Here is a 21,455-nt window from a genome sequence, read left to right as displayed (position 1 = left end):
TACCACCCTACCACAAAGCTATTAAGCTTCCCCAGAAACTTTTCTGACATGAAAGATACCCAGCTCAACATCGAGGAATTCTAAGTAGATAAAAGCAAGAGTGGTCATGGAATTGTGTATGACACATTACACAAACACACACACACAGATATATATATATATATCTTCTCTATACTATAATGAAACTCACCCTCCATTGAGCAATATGGCAAGAATTTAATCATTTCTTGAATTAAACTCATAAAATATAGATGTACAAGGTGCATATTAAAGTAACAACATCATTGCTTTCCATTCATTTCCATATCTTGGGACCATATTCTCTTCCCAAACTTATGCAACATTGAAATACAACAATGCAATAATACCTTTTCTACTATTATTACCTATCCAAGGCATCATGCAATGATAATTTTTATGATTACATAGCATGATAATTTAAACGCTAATAATTCTTTTAATCTATTACCACTCTCTAATTAATAAATGTTAGATACCACTATATCTTAGAAAAAAAGAAAAGAAAAGGATATAGGATTTCAATCCATTATTCATTATTTAAACACAATGATTATACTTCAGTGTAGTCATTGACATCTTGTAAAAAGAGTATTCACATTTTCTTGTAATTTCGTTAATAAATCAATGTATCATTTCAATGAGAAGATAATTTAAGTTTCATTTCATTACCACATTTTTCTCTCCCTTGTCTCCTTCGCGGGGTTTGAGAAGGTCTTCCACTACTTCACATTCCAGATCTGTTAGACATTGTACCAGTCTCTACAGGTAGCATCAGTCCTATAGGGGTTCTTCAGGGCATTCGAAGACTATGGATTGTCCACAAATGTACCTCTCTATTACGGATTTCTTTGTGACAATGAAGGACCCTCAGTCCTTACCTTGTCTTTCTTTCTTCTTGTTGCTTTGTTCCTTTTTAGTCACCATTTGGTGCCTTTGCTTGGCTGGCTCTTTTGTTTGTATGCTCAATTCCATAAACTATTTTGGTTTTTTGTGGACATTAATAATTTATTTTATCTTATCTTATCTTATCTAACTATTCCAAAATAATCCACTCTGAAATAGCATGCCATAATTAATTGAAAGGAGAAACTACACCTAAAGCATTCATCATTTAGTACTAGCAAGTAGAGAGAATCAGATAGTCATATAACCATGTCTAACCCTCCCTTTTTCACATTATACCCTTCTAATAAATGAGTTGAAAATTCACACTCAAGATCGATTCAACAGAGTACAACAAGATTATTTTCCAATTTCACCATATTTTCTTTTCAAGAATAGATAGAATCTCCTATGAAAAAACATAGCTATAGTATTTCAAATATTGTAATAAAGATAACCAATTTTAGAAATTTGTTCATCTATACTCAACACACTTCATAGAATAATGGATTTACTAATTTAGTTTATTAATAAATATGAAGTTTCAGCATATATTAGGATTAAGTGATGTCCCTAATATAGTAAAAACATTGATACAAAGTCTTTTTTTATATTAGAAATCAGCAGAAGTGTATCCATAATAAGAAGGAATACAAAGATTACGACTACAACAACAGTAATCAAACAATGTTAAATATAGAGATTCAACACAACAACCACTCATCTGATATAACATTGAATACAGAGATTACAACTACAACAACACTAATCTAATAATGTTAAATGAAAAGATTCAGCACAACAACCACTCATCTAATATAATAGTGAATACAAAGATTAGAACTACAACAAGTGCTAATCCAACAAATATTAAATACTAATATGCACTATTGGCCTTATACCCAAGGAAAAAAATTAGCACTCTTTATTAGTTTAGCCAAGAGGAATATAAGATCTAGTTTCAAGTTCATCCACATCCTTACATGTGACACTCATCTATCTATCCAATTGGGCATAGTTGAGTAAGTATTATAACACATTCTATAGCAAGTCAGCAAGAAAAAAACATATATAGTCTTCCAGCCATTTTATATGTTATGAAAGGGCTTTTACTTAAGAACTTTTCACTTAGAATGAATCGTAAGTGGAAAAATTAGAAATGTCTTGCATATAACACTTAGGAAGAGAGAGAGAGAGAGAGAGAGAGAGAGAGAGAGAGAGAGAGAGAGAGAGAGAGAGAGAGAGAGAGAGAGAGAGAGAGAGAGAGAGAGAGAGAGAGAGAGAGAGAGAGAGAGAGGTCTAGAGTATCCATGAGATTGAACAAGAATAATCATACATGGAACTATATGTGAATCCTTTGGTCTAAGCTAAAGAATTTTGGAGTTGTGACCGAATAGTTAAAGAATAGTCGATAGGTAAATCAAAGCACAAGCTCATGGTCAAGCTAAGAGTCACAGCGATAGTATAACATCTCTAGTGGTATTACTTGGAAATATCTATATTATTCAATTCAACTTCATGAGTCTATCAAGTTTTGATCATATGAGATATCATAGAATTTTAATTGAAAGAACATATGATTAGGGATATTAAACTGATTCAATATGAATCCCAATAATTGAAATTGAATACATTTCCTAATGATTTTCCATTATCAATTCCCAACATTCTTTTGTCTATTTTTAACTAGATTAACCAATCAAATGATTGGGTATGCAAGAAGTTGGTATTTCTTGAAAATAATCATCATCGTAGTCAGAATAACATGAACACTCATAATTTATATGAAGTTCAAGACAAAAACTACAAACTATTCAATGCAAGAAGAGCTTGGTTATTCCAATGATTGCTAATATTTCTTCCAACTATGTCTTCCTTTGTCCAACTTGCAATTGACCTCCCTTCTTTCAGTGTTGTCCCCTCCTATATGTTAATTGTTTCAAAAAAATCTCCCCCAAAGCTCCTATTGGGATGATATTAGGAAGAACTTTAAGAAGATGAGGATGGCAGCTCCATAACTGTTGTCCATCATTTTGATTTGTAACCATCATAACCCTAAAAATATTGAATTATTCATTTAATTATGTTAATCTATATTGACCAAAGTAATTTAGTATCTAGTACAAGAGCCAAGTGGCATCACAAACATCAATTTATTCAAGTATGGGAAGAGCGAGTTATGACATGCTCTCTCCCTTAGAAAATGCATCACCTTGATGCAGATAAGTAAGAAAATGTAGGCATATTCAAAGAGATTTAGTAAAATCTTATTTAGAAGCCTAAAATCTAGCATTCATTACTTAGAATAATGTGTGTACTATATTCAATTCTATCAAGATTCTTGACTTCTATCTACTTATTCAAGTCAAATTTCATTCCTCAAAAGAAAATGGATACTAATAAAATGTGCACATGACTTGTTGAAAGATAGTACTAAATAATATTGATGTAAACATAGTTAAGAGAAGGATAAAATCTAACTTGAAGTAAACACATATAATTATTAATCATTTGAAGTGTATTACTAAGCGAGTGTGTGAATTCCATTACCATCATATAGTTTTACAAGGATAGACTACCTCTCTTTGAAAATATTCCCCATTTCTTATGATGTGTCATTCCTCTATTCATGCATATGAACAACACCAAATATTAGTCTAGCATAATATCAAAATAAATTATCCAATGAAATAGTAACTAAATAATTCCTTATTTCAATGATTCTCAATATTAAGTAACATATTACCTTAAAATCACATGATATCAAACACATACTTGTGCTTACTTATCATACCTAGGCCTCACATGGATTTGACCCCACTAGTAGATACTGCACACCCACTTCCTGCCATACTCATACATATACATTGATAGTGCTTTTAGCTCATCACAATGTTAGTATTTGAAGGAGATAAATTCAAATATTAGGAGTCATTTCCTTTAACTTTACAACTTCTTAATTTATATCTTAATCACATCTTGATCATGAGTAACATAAATAATCAACCATATGTACCATATGTGTCATCTAATATATGGTGATCACTAAGTGAGTTAGCATCGACATCAATAGGTGAGTGTCCATGAAACATAATCAAGTAATGCAATCACACTAATTTATCATCATTTGATTCATCATGAAATATAATGACATAGGAATATAACATCATCAATGTACTCATTAGGATTCAAGCATTATTATGCATCTAAGTGCTTGACAAAGTTGACATCCTAATATATTTACATCATAATGGATCATTTATCATAAACATAATATAACTTATTATGATAGGTAAATGGATGATAGAAGGCCACACAATCATTTGTGATAAAGTAACATTGACCAAAAGTTGTACATCAATAGATAATCAAACCAAATCCCAAACACACACATGTTGACCAAATGGTCTAAGTCGAGTGCATAATAACTAAGTTTATGTCAAACAACATATCAACTAGGAATCCAAAAAAAATGACTCAAGATGACCAAATCATTGATCATTATTCATTGACTAAGTTGACTAAATAAAATGAGTCAAAAACTTTCTATAAGGTAGAAGTCAGATGCATGGTGAATCATCACATATACATAACACCAATGTAAAATGTTTCCAAAAATAAATAAAAGAATGATCTGCACATACCCTTTTGCATTCTCATAGGAAGACCACATTTTCATACACTTTCCACATAGGCCAAAATGTCAAGTCAAGTTAGTCAAAATTTGACTACACATAGTTGAATCAACAAGTACATAAAATATCTTCCAGTTAATTAAATTATGCAACTTAATTCTAGTTTCCAACTTACATGTCAAAATGATATGTGCAATAATAATTACATTTCATAAATCAATTATCTATTAATTTGTTGAGAACAACATATCATCACATGAATATACTAAAAAAGTTGATCTACATGTCAAAATTTATTACATCATATGTAAGAATCATGTCCTACTAAATAATTTCCACATCAACAATTGCAAGAATCAAAAAAATAATCAAGAAAAACCATAGTTTGAATAGTCAACATCTATTTCATTACAATAATCAAGGATTAACAAATAACTATCCATTTAAGAATGTAACACATGAAATTATCCAAGGATGTTGACCTACATGTCATCCATCCATCAAAATTAATGATTTAATAAATACACAAATTATAATTTAAAGCATCATACCTCAATGGGAATCATAGAAAATGTTAACCTACATGTCATACATGGAACAATAAGCACATTGTATAGGTGCAATTCCATCTGCCATATGATCAATACCATTAATTAAATCATTTTTGTGTGCTCACCAATGACCTACAAGGATCATTAATTCCAATTTTTATCAATTTAGTGACCATAGGCCCTCAACCCATCTTGACGCCATATTATGTTTAACCAACATATAAGAACAAGTTGTGATGTATGTCCTTCATGCAATTAAATCCGAGGCACTTTTTTGACCAACCATAAAACCTTACACTTCCATGAGATTCTACCTAACACATAGAATGCCCAACCTTGCAATGCCCAAATAATACAAAATGCAGTTCCTTGGGATCCTACCTAAAAAATAGAATTATCAATCTGGTAATGTCCTCACAATACCATAGGTACTTTCTATGGGATCCTACCTAACACATAGAATTCCCAACCTTTCACTGTCCAAAAGTGCAAAAAATAGGAGGTATCTAGTGCACCCATGAAACATACTACTTTCCAGATATGTCCAAGTAGCCATAATCATGGATAGCATGGGCAAGCATATTAGATAAACATATGCACATAGCTTTGGCCAAAGAATTTTAGTAGTGCCAATATTACACTAGTAGGTAGAGTTGAAAAATGAAAGAATCACTTCTACCCTTCCCTATTTTTCCACATTTGGAGCCCACAGTGGAAGGTAACCTTTCCAAATTAAAACAAAAAACAAAACAAACTAAAATAAATGCAAAAGGAAGAATGACATGTTCTTCACAATCTACTCCTTTCAACATCTTATCAATGTTCCACACTAAACATGATAGATGACATCACTTTCAAATAATAAGACTAGAATCATCAAAAATACACTCACACCCTAGCCACCTCAAGATCAAAGAACTCTTGAAAATAAGATTCATAACTCTAAAGTCAAAGTCCAAAAAGGAGATACAAAACCAAAAATAAAAGTGAAGAAAAGTTACAGTAAATAGGTAACGAAATTGGTGGCTTGATGGTCGCAAAGAACATAAAATTTCAAGCTATTCCTTCATCACATCCAAGTTTATGAAACTAACCATAATAAAATGAAAACCAAATTCACTTAAAGCACAATGACTCTCACTAGTCACCAAGAGGGAGTAAATGTTTAATGACACCTACATCCAAGTGTTGTTAAGAACATAACCAAACTTCACGTGCATCACATATAATTTATCTTGATAATCACAAATTTCTAAATGCATAATAGAACATGCAATAATTTTGCAAATGAAATCCATATTCTTCCTACTAATCATATTAGTTTACTTGATGAGCCTCATGAATCTGACATAAAATAAAAATAAATTCTTGCACCGCATGTGCATCAGATGTCATTTACACAATAAAAAGATATTTTCATTGGTATTGTTACCATTTTTTATGCCCCCACCAATATTCAAATTTTGAATTTTTGCCCACCAACGGCTAGTAACTATTTTTAATGATATTTTAATGCCCAAGGTATTTCATGTTTTGCCTCGTTAGCCTGCAACTTTCCTCGCCTTCAGATCTCCCTAGATCAATGACCCTCATTACGTTGCCAAGGAAATTTTCTCAACCTTTATGTATCACAACGTAGTGAGTGTTTTCCACGTGTCTCAATGGGCCCAGTCTGCCAGTGGTGGTTCAGTCTATTTCTCCAACATCGAGTTTGGAAAAGGTCACCGACGCTCGCTACCTCGCTATCAAAAACTCAAGCATCTCGCTGATTAGAAAAGTAGAAAGGCACCATAAAATCAACCACCAGTGGGACCGCATGTGAGGTGGAAAGGTAACAGTGCATAGGAGAAATCATGAGCATCAGATCAAACAGGACCAATATCCATCATCTTCTCGCCATGGAAAGTTGCAAGTCATTTACTTATAGTGACTTAGCGAGTATGGGCCCCACCAACCTTCAGGATGTTGGATGCAATTTCTTCACCCTTGGATCGACTTTGGATCAAAGGCTCTCATTAGCTCGCCAAGAGAAGATGCTCAAAGTTTAGCTGTAGCGAGTTGGCAATTTGCTACCACATGTCATGTGGGGCCAGGTCTGTTCCATGAGCCAAATGGTGAACCCTGAGCCAATGATATGTCAAGAATAAGTGTACAAGTTAGTTTACATGTCAGCAGTTGGTGGATTTCTCATTGGCTAGGGCGATGACAGTGCAAAGGTGGGCTAGTCCCTTCAGTGCGACTTTCAGGGTTGTCAAATTAGCATAGATCTATGGTCCTCATTAACTCGCCATGTGAAGATGCACGCTAGTTAAGTATAGCAAGTTGATGACCTAGTGACACATGGTTGGTGGGTTCTATTTCTAAGCTACAAAGCATAGGGTAGATTGGATGTATCTTTAGGACCGTCAAATGGTGGAAAATCAACGGTACTTGTTACATCGCTATGGAAAGATGCTCAAAAGATATGTATGGCAAGTTAGTGAGCGAAGCACCCACCACTATTCTCATTTGGTTGTATCGATTGTCATTGGCAGGATCAAAGCAAATCAACAATCGTCATTAACCCGCCATGGAAAGGAGCTCGAAGGTTATGTATAGTGAGTTGGTAATTCAACGACACGTGTGCTCATGGGCCCAGGAAGATAGCATAGTTGGGTTGACAATTAAGGGCTGGCAATTGTGTTATAACCCATCACAGTTAAGTTTTAACAGGTTGGCATGGTTAGTTAGAGAAAGATGTGGTCAAAATCGAGAAGACCCATTAGGTGGAAGAACAAAATAAACTGGTTGGTCCATGTGGCTCGTCTTGATGCCAGGGTTATGTTGACCTACTCATCATGCTGATTCATGAACCAGGAATAGAGGAAATCAAGGTTTTGTCACGCGATCCGATCTTCATGATCGATCCCAACCACCAAAAATGAATGCTAAACCAAAGAAGAACACTCCACTGCCTCTAGTGATCCATCTAGTTGGTTAGAATGGCTTAATGGAGCTACTTCTATCTTCTCAATGCATTATTTGACACAAAAGATCAGATTTCATGGTACCTATAGATATAATTAGATCAGATTTCCTTAGATCCCCATGATTATTCTTGGCAGAGACATAATCATAGTGGTTGTAGAGTAATTTTAGTCAGGAAAAAAATCTCAATTATGCCTGCACTATAAAGGAAAATTTTGTAGATTTTGTTATGGTTGGAACATTCTCTGTTATTTTCTATTGTTGCTCTACAACTATAGTGTAAAATTCCCCTATGCCTCTGAATAGCATGAATTATGTTGTATCTCCTTCACCCATTGGTGTAAAAGTGCAAGAATCCTTGCCTCTCATTGATGTTTTGTGGAAGTCTGTAACCAGCATGACTATATCTCCTTGGATCCATGAATGATAATATAAGTGAATATCCCTTTCCTTGAGTTGTTCATCTTGGTATTCTGATGTGCATGTGATTATTTGATTAAAGCAAGTCTGAATGTGTAATATCCTTAGTTTCATTCTAATTCAATAGTGCATATATGGGCAAAGATTGGTTTGAACACTCTATTTTGGTGCATCACCTCTTTATATTAGATTAGGTAGATTTTTCTTTCATGTTCTCTTTCTCCCTTTTCCTCTCCAAGAGTAGTTAGGTGCATCCTGATAGTAAGAGCAAGCCGACCTTCTCCGAAGACTCAACCTCACAGTTCAAATTCCACATCTTGGAGGTTGTGTCCATGTTTCACTAGGTTGTCCTCATGCATAGGCTCTAGAGAAGGGTGTAAACCTAAGTGACAATAGCTATCACAAGCCAAATATTGAATTCATAGGCACTCATAACCTAGTGCAAAACTCAACCATCATTTGACTATCTCAATAGTTATTAGAAATTCACACCTTTCTTGCATCACATATGAAAACAAATAAAAATTGAAGTATAATACAACAATATGCATATTATACCATGACATAATTTAAATTGAAGTATAGTTATAACCATATGAGATACACAAATTACCAAATCATTCCATAAACTTTCTATTTTGACTATCTTTAAAAGCAAATAATTGTCAACCCAAAATATTGACATGGATAAGGAGCATCTTATTCTTCTATGTCAAAGTAATCATAACTAGAAGAAACACCATGGAACCCATGTCATCAACCCATATAACAAAATTTAAGCTAGTTGACTTATAGTTTCCTATCTAGCATAGTGAACTCAAGGCCCAAGTGTGGAACCAAGAGCTCTAATACCATATGTAAAGATTGCCCCTGCAAAATCAATGCCATGTCAGCAATCTCCATAAAATGTGAAAAATTCAACGTGAGTCAAAGTTAAAGAATATTGACCATTCAAAAACAGTTGATTAACTATCATTAACTTTAACAAAAATGATACATACATTTACATATATTGAAACTCACCTTCCATTGAGTATATTCTAAGAATGTAATCATGTCTTGAATTACTCTCATAAAACATAGATATACAAGGTGCATATTAAAGTAACAACTATTGGATACAATTTTTAATTAAGTGTTGTCTTTGATGTTACACAAATGTCATATCAGTCATCAGACAGAGTCTACCAAGCTCAAAAGGTTAGCAAAGAAAAGTTAGCTTCTACTGAGCTCCCTCAGTCATCAAAGAAAATGTGGTAGAAATTTAGGTTCTACGGAGATAACCCGGTCATCGAAGGAAATATGGCAAAAGTTAGCTTCTACTGAGCTCACAAGGTTAGCAAAGGAAAGTTAGTGCTAACCGAGTTCACTTGGTCTCGAAAGGACTTTTACAGGGTTTCCAATGTTTACCGAGCTTCACATGGTTAACACTAGAAAACCATTCTAGAGCAGTGTTTACCGAGCTTCACTTGGTTAACATTATAAAACCATTTTGGAGTAGTGGTTACCAAGCTGGGTCGGCCAACGAAGGATTTTATTATTTTGATATTAAGCTCAATTGTTTCATGGAATAATGTAGCCGACTGATGTTTTTCAGTTGTTGTAACTTATATTTGAGCCGACTTGATAAATCTAAAATGTATATATATAGATGTTCAAGTTATGGAATAATGTATATGTGTGGAAATGTGAGTATATGGATGAGGAAGGAATAAGAAAATAATGAGCAAATTCTGATGAAGGATTACATATCCTGGAGGAGCTACAAAGTTGTATTCAATCAGTAAGGATCCAGTAAAGCAAAACATAGATTTGTAATCAGCAAAAGATAAGTTGCATATCATTAAGGTCATTTCATTGTTGCTTTCTAATCATTGTAACAGTGAATTTAGAATCTTTTTACAAAATTGGTTTAACAACCATTTTGTAAATCCTCTAACAAGGTTACAATTCAGTTGAATTGTTCTAAAGACCTCTAACCAAGCCACTCCTAATAGGGTGATTAAATCTTATAACAAGGTCACACCTAACAGTGTATATTGTAACATTTAATAGGGTTGGCTCCTAATAGGGCTCACTTTAGAAGAGTGAAAATTGGTGACCAGTTACTTGGTGGTTTTTTCCATATTGGGTTTCCACGTTAAATTTGTGTCTCTTGTGTTCATTTAATTAACCTTTGCATGCATATTAATAAATTTGAATGCTAGATGATCAGTAACTAGTTAACTTACCCAGTTACAATATTTTTGTACTATTTACCGAGCATCAGCAATAAGTAAGCTTTATAGACATCTACAGGATTGTTGGAATTATTTTTGTGGTAACTGATTCACCCCTCCCCTCTCAGTTACTTCGTCTATATTTCCAACAATTGGTATCAGAGCTTTTGGTGCTTTCAGGAAAAGATTTCAAGGATCTAAGCTAAAGATCAGGATGTCTTACAAAAGGGAAATTCCAAGACTTAATAGGAACAACTTCTCTACATGGCAAGGACTGATGAGATTTCACCTAGCATCCATTGGTGATACAAGACCTAAGTACCTTGATGAAAAATATGAAGAACCTGCTGGTACACTATCTGTCAATGATATTGCTAAAAAGAAGACTCACAACATTATGATGATAGATATAGCATCTGCTCTGAGTTATGAAGAATTTGATGAAATCAAGGATTGCAAAAATACCTTCGAAATGTGGAACAAGTTGAAAAATATATATGGAGGAGATGATAGTGTAAGAAGAGCCAAAGCAGAAAGTTTGAGAGGACAATTTGACCAAATGAAAATGAGAGAGGATGAAAACATTGCCAAATATGTTGAAAGAGTTAAAGCATCTGTCAGTCCAATCAAAGCATCTGGAGGAGATATCAGTGAAGAGATAGTTATAAGTAAAGTTCTCATAACATTACTACCAATCTATGCAATTAGAGTCTCCGCAATTCAAAAAAGAAGATGTCAAGCAAATCATAAGATAAATCTAGAAGCCATAGTTCGAAGATTGACTGCATTTGAACTAGACAACTATGAAAACTATGTTCCAGCTTCCAAAAATATTGAATCAGCATTTGAAGCCAAGATTTCACTCAAGGAGAAAAGAAAAAGGAAAAAGGAATCTCAGTCAGAAAGTGAAGATGAATCAGACCAAAGTTCAGACAGTGATCTTGAGGTGATTGAAGCTCTATTAGCAAGGAAATACTCTAGAGGTAGAGGAAAATATAAAGGTAAAGTTCTTCTAATATGTTTTTCATGTGAGGAAATTGGTCATATTGCTACTAGGTGCCCAAACAAGCAGAATAAAGATGAGAAGAAAGATTACAAGTACAATGACAAGAAAGACTTCAAATCATTCAAAGCTAAAGGTAAGAAAACATGTTTTATGGCTAAAGATTCTAATGATTCTAATGATGAAGAAGAAGATGAAATTGTCTACATTACTGTGAAAGATGAGTCTGATAATGATGAGGAAATGACACTATTTCTCATTTGAGCAAAACTAATACATGGATCATAGATGGTGGTTTTTCTCATCACATGACTGGTGATAAAACTAAGTTTGATTATTTTGAAGACTATGATGGTGGTAGTGTAAGATTTGGTAACAATGAACCTTGTTGTATAAAAGGAAGAGGAAGAATCTCTCTAACCAAAGAACTTATATGTGATAATGCCTATTGGATAAAATGACTAAAGCATAATTTGTTGAGTGTGGCACAACTACTCAATAATGGATTCAAAGTAGAATTCATGCATGGAAAAGCAAGACCATTGGATGACAAAGGAAAACTAATTGTATCAGGCACTCAAACAAAAGGTAATTTATTTTATCTTGAACTTGGTGAATGTTCATGTTTTATTCCTAAAGTTGAAGAATGTTGGTTATGGCATAAAAGGTTGTTTCATGTCAATTTTGATAATTTGGTGAAGATAAGCAAATTCAAGAAAGTAAGAAGCATTCCTAACATAAAGAAACCTAAGGTCGGTCTATGAAAGAATTGTTAGATTGGTAAAATGGGAAAGACTAGCTTTAAAAGTAAAAACTATCAGTCTAAAGATATATTAAAAATTGTACATACTGATTTATGTGGACCCATTGGAATTGAAAGTTATACTAGAGAAAAGTTCTTCATTCTTTTTGTTGATGACTACTCAAGAATGATGACTATCATGTATCTAAGGATCAAATCAGAAGAATTTGAGAAATTCAAATGGTATTTGGCCAGAGTAGAAAAGGAAATAGGGAAAAGATTGAAATCCTTAAGGTTGGATAGAGGTGGAGAATTCATTTCACTTGAGTTAATTACCTTTTGTATTGAAAGGGGAATCAAAAGATAGGTATCACCCCCTGGAATTCCTAAGAAAAATGGAATAGTTGAAAGAAGGAACAAATCTATCATGGATTGTGCAAGAACCTTAATGATTGAAAAAGGAATTGCTATCAAATATTGGAAGGAAGCTATCAGCACTATAGTTCATACCCTAAACCAAGTATATCTAAAAGGGAACTCATTCAAAACTCCCTATGAGCTATGGTATGGCTATAAACCTAATGTAAGTTATCTAAAAGTATTTGGAAGTAAATGTTACATATTGAAAGAATCTAGAAAAGGAAAATTTGATGTGAAAAGTGATGAAGGAACATTTCTGGGATACTCTTTCAAAAGTAAAGCATATAGATGTTTGAACTTGTCTACTAACAAAGTCATAGAAAGTGCACATGTGAAAGTTGATGAGTTTGTAGAAAGGACTGAAGAAGAAAGAAAATTATAGAAGGTTTATTTTCATTGAACCTTATATAGTACCAATCATTTAGGAATCTTCTACTCCTAAGTCATCAATAATTGAGTTACAAGAAGTTCAAACTGAGCTACAACAACACGAGTTACATCCAAATCCTACCAAGCAAGTGTCTACTGAGTCTGAAGGATCTGAGCCAATATCTACCAAGCCAGAACAGCCTGAACCTAAAGTTGAAATGCAAAAGGATATCAATGAAATTCATTCAAAAGGAAAAGAACCTGTATTAGCAAAATATGTCAGGAGACATCATTCAACAAATCAGATCATTGGAGACAAATATGAAGGAACCATGACAAGAAATAAGTTGAAAGGTACTTGTTTACTTGCTGATTTTGAACCTAGAAATATCAAAGATGCTTTAGGAAATGATAGTTGGATTGAGGCTATGAATGAAGAGATAGAGAAGATAGAGAAAAACAAGACATGGACTCTTTTACCCAAGCCTAAAAATAAAAATATGATTGGAACTAAGTGGATATTCAAAAACAAGTTGACTGAAGATGGTAAGATATCAAAAAACAAAGCTAGACTAGTATGCAAAGGATATGCTCAAGAAGAAGGAATAGACTATGGAAAAAAAATTTCTCCTATTGCAAGATTGGAATGAGTCAGAATCTTACTTGCATATGCTGCTCACGAAGGATTCAAATTTTATCAGATGGATGTTAAGTTAGCATTCCTCAATGGTATACTAGATGAAGAGGTTTACATTGAACAACCTGAAGGTTTTGTTGATCCAGATAAAAGAAACATGGTTTGCAAATTACATAAGGCACTATATGGTCTAAACCAAGATCCTAGAGCATGGTATAAAAGATTGCATAACTATCTTATTTAGATTGGTTTTAAAAGAACTAATGATAACAATAGCTTGTATATAAAGGAAGGACTAGATGATAAGATTGTCTTGGCAAAAATATTTGTAGATGATACTATTTTCATAGGGAATGATGATCTTTGCAAAGAATTTTTTGAACAAATGAACAAGGAATTTGAAATGTCTATGTTTGGTGAGATAAAATTCTTTGTTGGTCTTCAAATTCAATAGAATAAAAATGGTATCTACATCACTCAATAAAAATACATTAAGGAGATATTAAAAAAATTTGGTATGGAAGATTGTAAACTAGTTGGGACTCCTATGTGTATGGGATTAAAACTTACCAAGGAAGATGAATCAAAAGAAGTAGATCAAATTTTATATAGATTTATGATTGGAAAGTTGTAGTATGTAGTTCATACTAGGCTAGATATTGCCCTTGTAGTTGGTATTGTAGCAAGATTTTTAGCAAAACCAAGAGAAAATGACATGATGTCAATCAAAAGAATAATGAGATATTTGAAAGGAACTGAAGATTATGGTTTATGGTACAAATTTGGAGGTAATCTAGATTTGAAAGTGTTTATTGATGTTGATTGGGTAGGAAACCTTGATGATAGAAAAATTACAAGCGGAGGAGCATTCTTTCTAGGAAAGAGGTTGGTTTCTTGGACAAGAAAAAAGAAAAATTGTACATCCCAATCTACAGCAAAGGCAAAGTATGTTTCTGCAGCAGTAAACTGTTCTAATATTGTTTGGCTTAAACAATTGTTGGAAGGCATGAAGGTGGAAAGAAAAGAACTAGTTGTTATATTCTATGATAATACAAGTGCAATCAACATATCTAAGAATCTAATGATGCATTCCAAAACCAAGCACATTGCAATAAAATATCATTTTGTTAGAGAATTGGTGCAAGATAAGGAGATTAGATTGGAATATGTGCATACAAAGGACCAAATTGCTGACATATTCACAAATCCATTACCTAAGGATGAATTCTTATATCTAAGAGGTAAGTTAGGGGTCACTCCCCTATCTGAAGTTCACTAAAATGAAGTTTTAGTGATGCATCAATGCTTACCAAGTTGAAGATCGATTAGTTGATGTAGCATATTCAAGAAACATTGCATATGAATCAGTACTAAAGGTACACTAAAATTCATTTCAATTGTGTTGTCTTTGGCATGTGTTGTCAAAGAGGGAGAGTTTTACCATCATATCTTTTTGAAATTTGTTTGAGAGAAAAGTTTGCTATGTAATTCCTTCATAGAGAGAGATTACTAAAAGAGGGAGAGTTTCCTAAAAGAAAGATGTTCTGATAGAAAAAGACTTGTTAGACTTGTTTTCAAATTTCATTCTACTATGACATGTTGTGTTGCCATCAATGCCAAAGAGGGAGATTGTTGGATACAATTGTTAATTGAGTGTTGTCTTTGATGTTACACAAATGTCATATCAGTCATCAAACAGAGTCTACTAAGCTCACAAGGTCAGCAAAGAAAAGTTAGCTTTTACCAAGCTCACTCTATCATCAAAGAAAATGAGGCAGAAAGTTAGTGTCTACTGAGATAACTCCATCATCAAAGGAAATATGGAAAAAGTTAGCTTCTACCGAGCTCACAAGGTCAGCAAAGGAAGGTTAGTGCTAACCGAGTTTGCTCGGTCTCCAAAGAACTTTTATAGGGTTTGTAGTGTTTACCGAGCTTCACATGGTTAACACTAGAAATCCATTTTTGAGCTGTGTTTATCAAGCTTCACTTGGTTAACACTAGAAAACCTTTTTGGAGCAGTGGTTACCGAGCTAGGTCAGCCAGCGAAGGATTTTATTATTTTAATATTAAGCTCAATTTTTTCATGGAATAAATGTAGCTGACTGATGTTTTTCACTTGTTGTAATTTATATTTGAGCCGACTTGATAAATCTAAAAGGTATATATATATAGATGTTCAAGTTATGGAATAATGTATATGTGTGGAAATTTGAGTATATGGATGAGGAAGGAATAAGAAAATAATGAGTGAATTTTGATGAAGGATTAGATATCATGGAGGAGCTGCAAAGTTATATTCAATCAGTAAGGATCTGGTAAAGAAGAACATAGATCTATAATCAGCAAAAGATAAGTTGCATCTCATTTAGTTCATTTCATTGTTTCTTTCTAATCATTGTAACAGTGAATTAGAATCTCTTTATAGAGTTGGTTTAACAACCATTTTGTAAATCCTCTAACAAGGTGACAATTCAATTGAATTGTTCTAAAGACCTCTAACCAGGCCACTCCTAAAAGGGTGATTCAATCCTCTAACAAGGTCACACCTAACAGTGTGTATTGTAACCTTTAACAGGGTTAGCTCCTAATGGGGTTCACTTCATAAGAGTGAAAATTGGTGAATAGTTACTTGGTGGTTTTTCCCATATTGGGTTTCCACATTAAATCTGGTGTCTCTTGTGTTCATTTAATTAACCTTTGCATGCAAATTAATAACTTTGAATGCTAGAGGATTAGTAACTAGTTAAGTTGCTGAGGTACAGTATTTTTGCACTATTTATCGAGTATCAACAGTAAGTAAGCTTTATAGACATCTAAGGGATTTTTGGAATTATTTTTGTGGTAACTGATTCACCCCTCCCCTCTCAGGTACTTCATCTATATTTCTAATGACAACATCATTGCTTTCCATTGATTTCCATATCTTAGGACCATATTCTCTTCCCAAACTTATGCAACACTAAAATACAACAATATAATAATACATTTTCTACTATTATTACATATGCAACACATCACCTAATGAAAATTTTTATGATTACATAGCATGATAATTTAAACATAAACAATTTTCTTAATGTGTTACCATAGTTAATAAATGTCAGATACCACTATATCTTAGAAAAATAAAAGAGAAGGACATAGGATTTCCATCCACAATTCATTATTGAAACACAACGATTATACTTCAATGTAATCATAGACATCATGTAAAAAGAGTATTCACATTTTATTGTTAGTTCATTAATAAATTAATGTATCCTTTCAATGAGAAGATCATTTAAGTTTCATTTAGAGGAAATTTTCTAACTATTCCAAAATAACCCACTCTGAAATGGGATGCTAGAATTAACTGAAAGGAGGAACTCCACGTAAAGTATCCATCATTTAGTACTAGTAGACCTAGAGAGAATCAAATAGTCTTGAATCCATGTTTAACCCTCCCTTTTTGTCACATTGTACCCATCTAATAAAGGAGTTAAAAATTAACACTCAGGATTGGTTCAACATAATACAAAAAGATTATTTTTTTATTTCATCCAATTTCACCTTGTTTTCTTTATAAGTATAAGTAGAATCTCCTACAAACTACATAGCTAGAGTATTTCAAAGATTGTAGTAAAGACAATCAATATTAAAAATGTGTTCATCTATACTCAACACGATTCATAAAATAGTGGATGTACTAGTTTAGTTTATCAATAAATATGAAGTTTCATCATATATTAGGATTCAATGATGTCCCTAATATAGTAAAAACATTGTATATGACGTCTTGTTTATATTAGAAATTAGTGGAAGAGTATACATAATAACAAGGAATATAGAGATTATAACTACAACAACACTAATCTAGTAGTATTAAATACAAAGATTCAACACAATAACCACTCATCTGATATAACATTGTATATAGATATTGCAACTACAACAACACTAATCTAACAATGTTAAATACAAATATTTAGCACAAAAACTACTCATCTAATATAACAATAAATACATAGATTATAACTACAAAAAGTTCTAATCCAACAAAGGTTAAACATTAAAATGCATTGTTGGCCTTGTACCTAAGGAGGAAAATGAGCACTCTTTCTTATTTTAGCCAAGATGAAGATAAGATATAGTTTTTAGTTCATCCACAGCCTTACATGTGACCCTCATCTATCCATCCAATGGGGCATAGTTGAGTAAGAATTATAACACATCCTATAGCCATTCAACAAGGAAGGAACATATATAGTCTTTTAGCCATTTTCCATGCTATCAAAGGGCTTTTACTTAAGACGTTTTCACTTAGAATAAATAGTAAGTGGAAACATTAGAAAAGTTTTGCATCTAACACTTACAGAGAGAGAGAGAGAGAGAGAGAGAGAGAGAGAGAGAGAGAGAGAGAGAGAGAGAGAGAGAGAGAGAGTCCATGGCATTGAACAAGAACAATCATACATGAAACTATATGTGAATCCTTTGGTCTAAGGTCAAGAATTTTGGACTCATGATAGAACAATTAAAGAATGATCGATATGTAAATCAAAGCACAAGCTTATGGTCAAGCTAAGAGTCATAGCAATAGTATAACATCTCTAGTGGTATTAAATTCAATTTCATGAGTCTATCAGCTTTTGATCATATTAGATATCATAGAATTTTAATTGGAAGTACATAAAATTAGGTATAGTATACCATAAAATTGATTCAATATGAATCCCAATAATTGATATCGAATACATTTCCTAGTGATTTCCCATTATCGATTCCTAACATTCTTTTTTCTATTTTAATCTAGATTAACCAATCAAAAGGCTAGGTACACAAGAAGTTTCTATTTCTTAAAAAAAAAATCATAGTAATCAAAATAGCATGAATAGTCATAATTTGTATGAAGCACAAGAAAAAAACTAAAAATTATTCAAAGCAAGAAGCACCTGGTTATTCCAATGATTGCTAATATTTCTTTCAGCTATACAATTTTTCATCCAACTTGCAATCTTCCTCCCTTCTTTCAATGATATCATGTCTTGTATGTTAATCATTTCAAGAAAATCTCCCCCAAAACTCCTATTGGGTTGATATTAGGAAGAACTCGTAGAAGATGAGGATGGTAGCACCATAACCATCATCCATCATTTTGATTTGTAGCCATCATAGCCCTAATTTTTTTGAATTATTTATTTAATTATTTTAATCTTTATTGACCAAAGTAATTTAGTATCTAGTAAAAAAGCTAGGTGGTAGCACAAAAATTGCTTTATTTAAGTATGGGAAGAGTGAGTTGTGACATTTTTTCTTTATTTAAATGGATTTATTATATTTGTGAATGCATGCAACATGGTATGCACAAGTAGAACATATAGTTTTTTTGATGTGGAAACTATAGTAGCCATAGAACACATAGAGAGCATACATCTTATTCCTCTTCTTGCCAAAACATCATGTTTTGTTTTGTAAAATAATTATAAATATTTTAATAAAATTAAAACCATATTATATGAATAGTCCTTTTTTATTAATAAATAATATACTAAGATTATAATTCAAAAAAAAGGTCTGAGGGATACAAGATCATGCCACAAGAGTTCACATAGTTGAAGCCAGAATCATAAACTATTCATAAAAAAGCATAAATAGAAACCTCATGCGGCTAAAGTAGTGCCTACTGAGGGAGGTCACTAGTAAATTTATCCCTAAATTTCAATGCAAAAATGTCAAAATTGCGACTAGAGTTGGTTGAATAGATGACTAAACTTGTCGTCGATATTTTTTAGTTGATTTTTTGACCCCATTATTTTGCCTCAAAATTTTGACTTCAAAAAGCTCGAGTTACCAACGTGAATTTAGTCAATTTCCTTAGTCCAACCTAAAATCTTACTTCCCCATTTGTAGGCATCATTGGCAAAAATTTCAACGTAAACCTCTTGATGCTCAATGGCAAAAATGATCAACTATCATCAAAATTGAGACCAAGATTCCTTCAACCTATCATTGAAATTGAGATGAATACCCCTTAATTTTCTATTGCAGTGCCATACATTCAATGGAAAAGGGAAGACATGTGCATTGAAATTGAGACCAATGCTTGGTAGAAATTTAGACAGGCTTTGCCAATTATTGTAAAAGATTTTCTCTCATAGGAGCCTTCTAAACTGCACACAATTTGATTCTAAAGCATAATTTCTCGGTGCATAAGACTCAGGGTATCATGCACATTTCTACCTCAACACCATTTTTTCGTTCATCACATGATTTATTTCATACAAAAAAATGGCAAGGAGGAAGAAATGTGCATGATATCTTGAGTCTCTACCAAGCAATTATCCTTTACAATCAATTTTTGTGTAGTTTAAAAGGCTCCTATGAGAGAAAAACCTTTGCAATAATTGGCATAGCTCACCTAAATTTGGGTTCTTGAGACACCATTTCTTTTGAAGACTATAGGGAAAAATAAAATTAGGAAAGAATTCTTTATCAAGAATGAAAGCTAATAACACTAACTAATCTCTATTTTTCAAATAGATAAACGTGACAAAAAAATTTATAGTCCCAATCACATCATCATAAGATCGCATATATAACCATAACTATAACTATAACCATGTCTAAAACCAATATAATTTATAAATATCCACAATCCAAATATCATCCCTTGATGTTTTCTTTAATGTAAAGTTTTAACTCAACTATGTTATCGCCCTAGATGTAATACCAAATTGTCATTAAGCTAAAGACAACAACAAGATTTAAAAATGCAAGGAGAAATACCCAACCAAAGTAGAAAATGACATGAAAAGTTAACAATCTATCAATTGACACCTCTAGATGAAATATTTCTAGCAATTGAACTATACGTTATAGAAACAAGAATTGCCTTAAAATTGACACCTCACCAGTTGTAGTTCATTTGCATTTGTAATGGCTTCACAAAAATTGAAAGCTTACGATTTGTTAAGAACACAAAAGACACTCATATTTCAGCTGCATCAATAAAAGTAAAGTTATTTGAATGTTCAAAAAATATTAAACTTCCACTTAATAGCTAGAAAAGTCATATCCTTAGTATACATCATCTTTGATGGAATGTTCATAAGTGAATGATTTTCTCTAAAACATCAAACTTATTCACAAAGAAGCACCATGGTATTGAAGATATATATACAAATTACAAGATTGATATATCAAAAGGACCATGGTGAGGGCCAGAGACTATCAATATCGATTGTGGAGTTGCAGATAGGTAAGTGATAAACATAAAAAGTTAGTACAAGGCACCATTTTCCATGTTTTAATATGATGAACTACCTTGGAGCTGGTTCTAAACCTTGATTGCTTAATGTTGGATTTGATCCAATGGTACCATTATCTAGAGGAGGTCCCACACTCCACTTTCCTGTTGATTCTGAAGGCTTAATGAAATAAACTCCTCTGTTAGTCATTCCAAGAGTGAATTGATTTGAGTTAGATGGATGTGATGCAATTACTAAAGGATAGACATTGCATGAATAATCAAAGGATACATTTTGAGTTAAATCATAAAATAGTTGGGGATCCATTTATCCATACATAACATAACTTTTGCCTCCCTGAGCCAA

Source organism: Cupressus sempervirens, chromosome 4, assembly GCF_028749045.1.
Source record: "Cupressus sempervirens isolate cs-2001-9-10 chromosome 4, ASM2874904v1, whole genome shotgun sequence".
Lineage (NCBI taxonomy): Eukaryota > Viridiplantae > Streptophyta > Pinopsida > Cupressales > Cupressaceae > Cupressus > Cupressus sempervirens.
Note: the sequence above shows the minus strand (reverse complement) of the source record.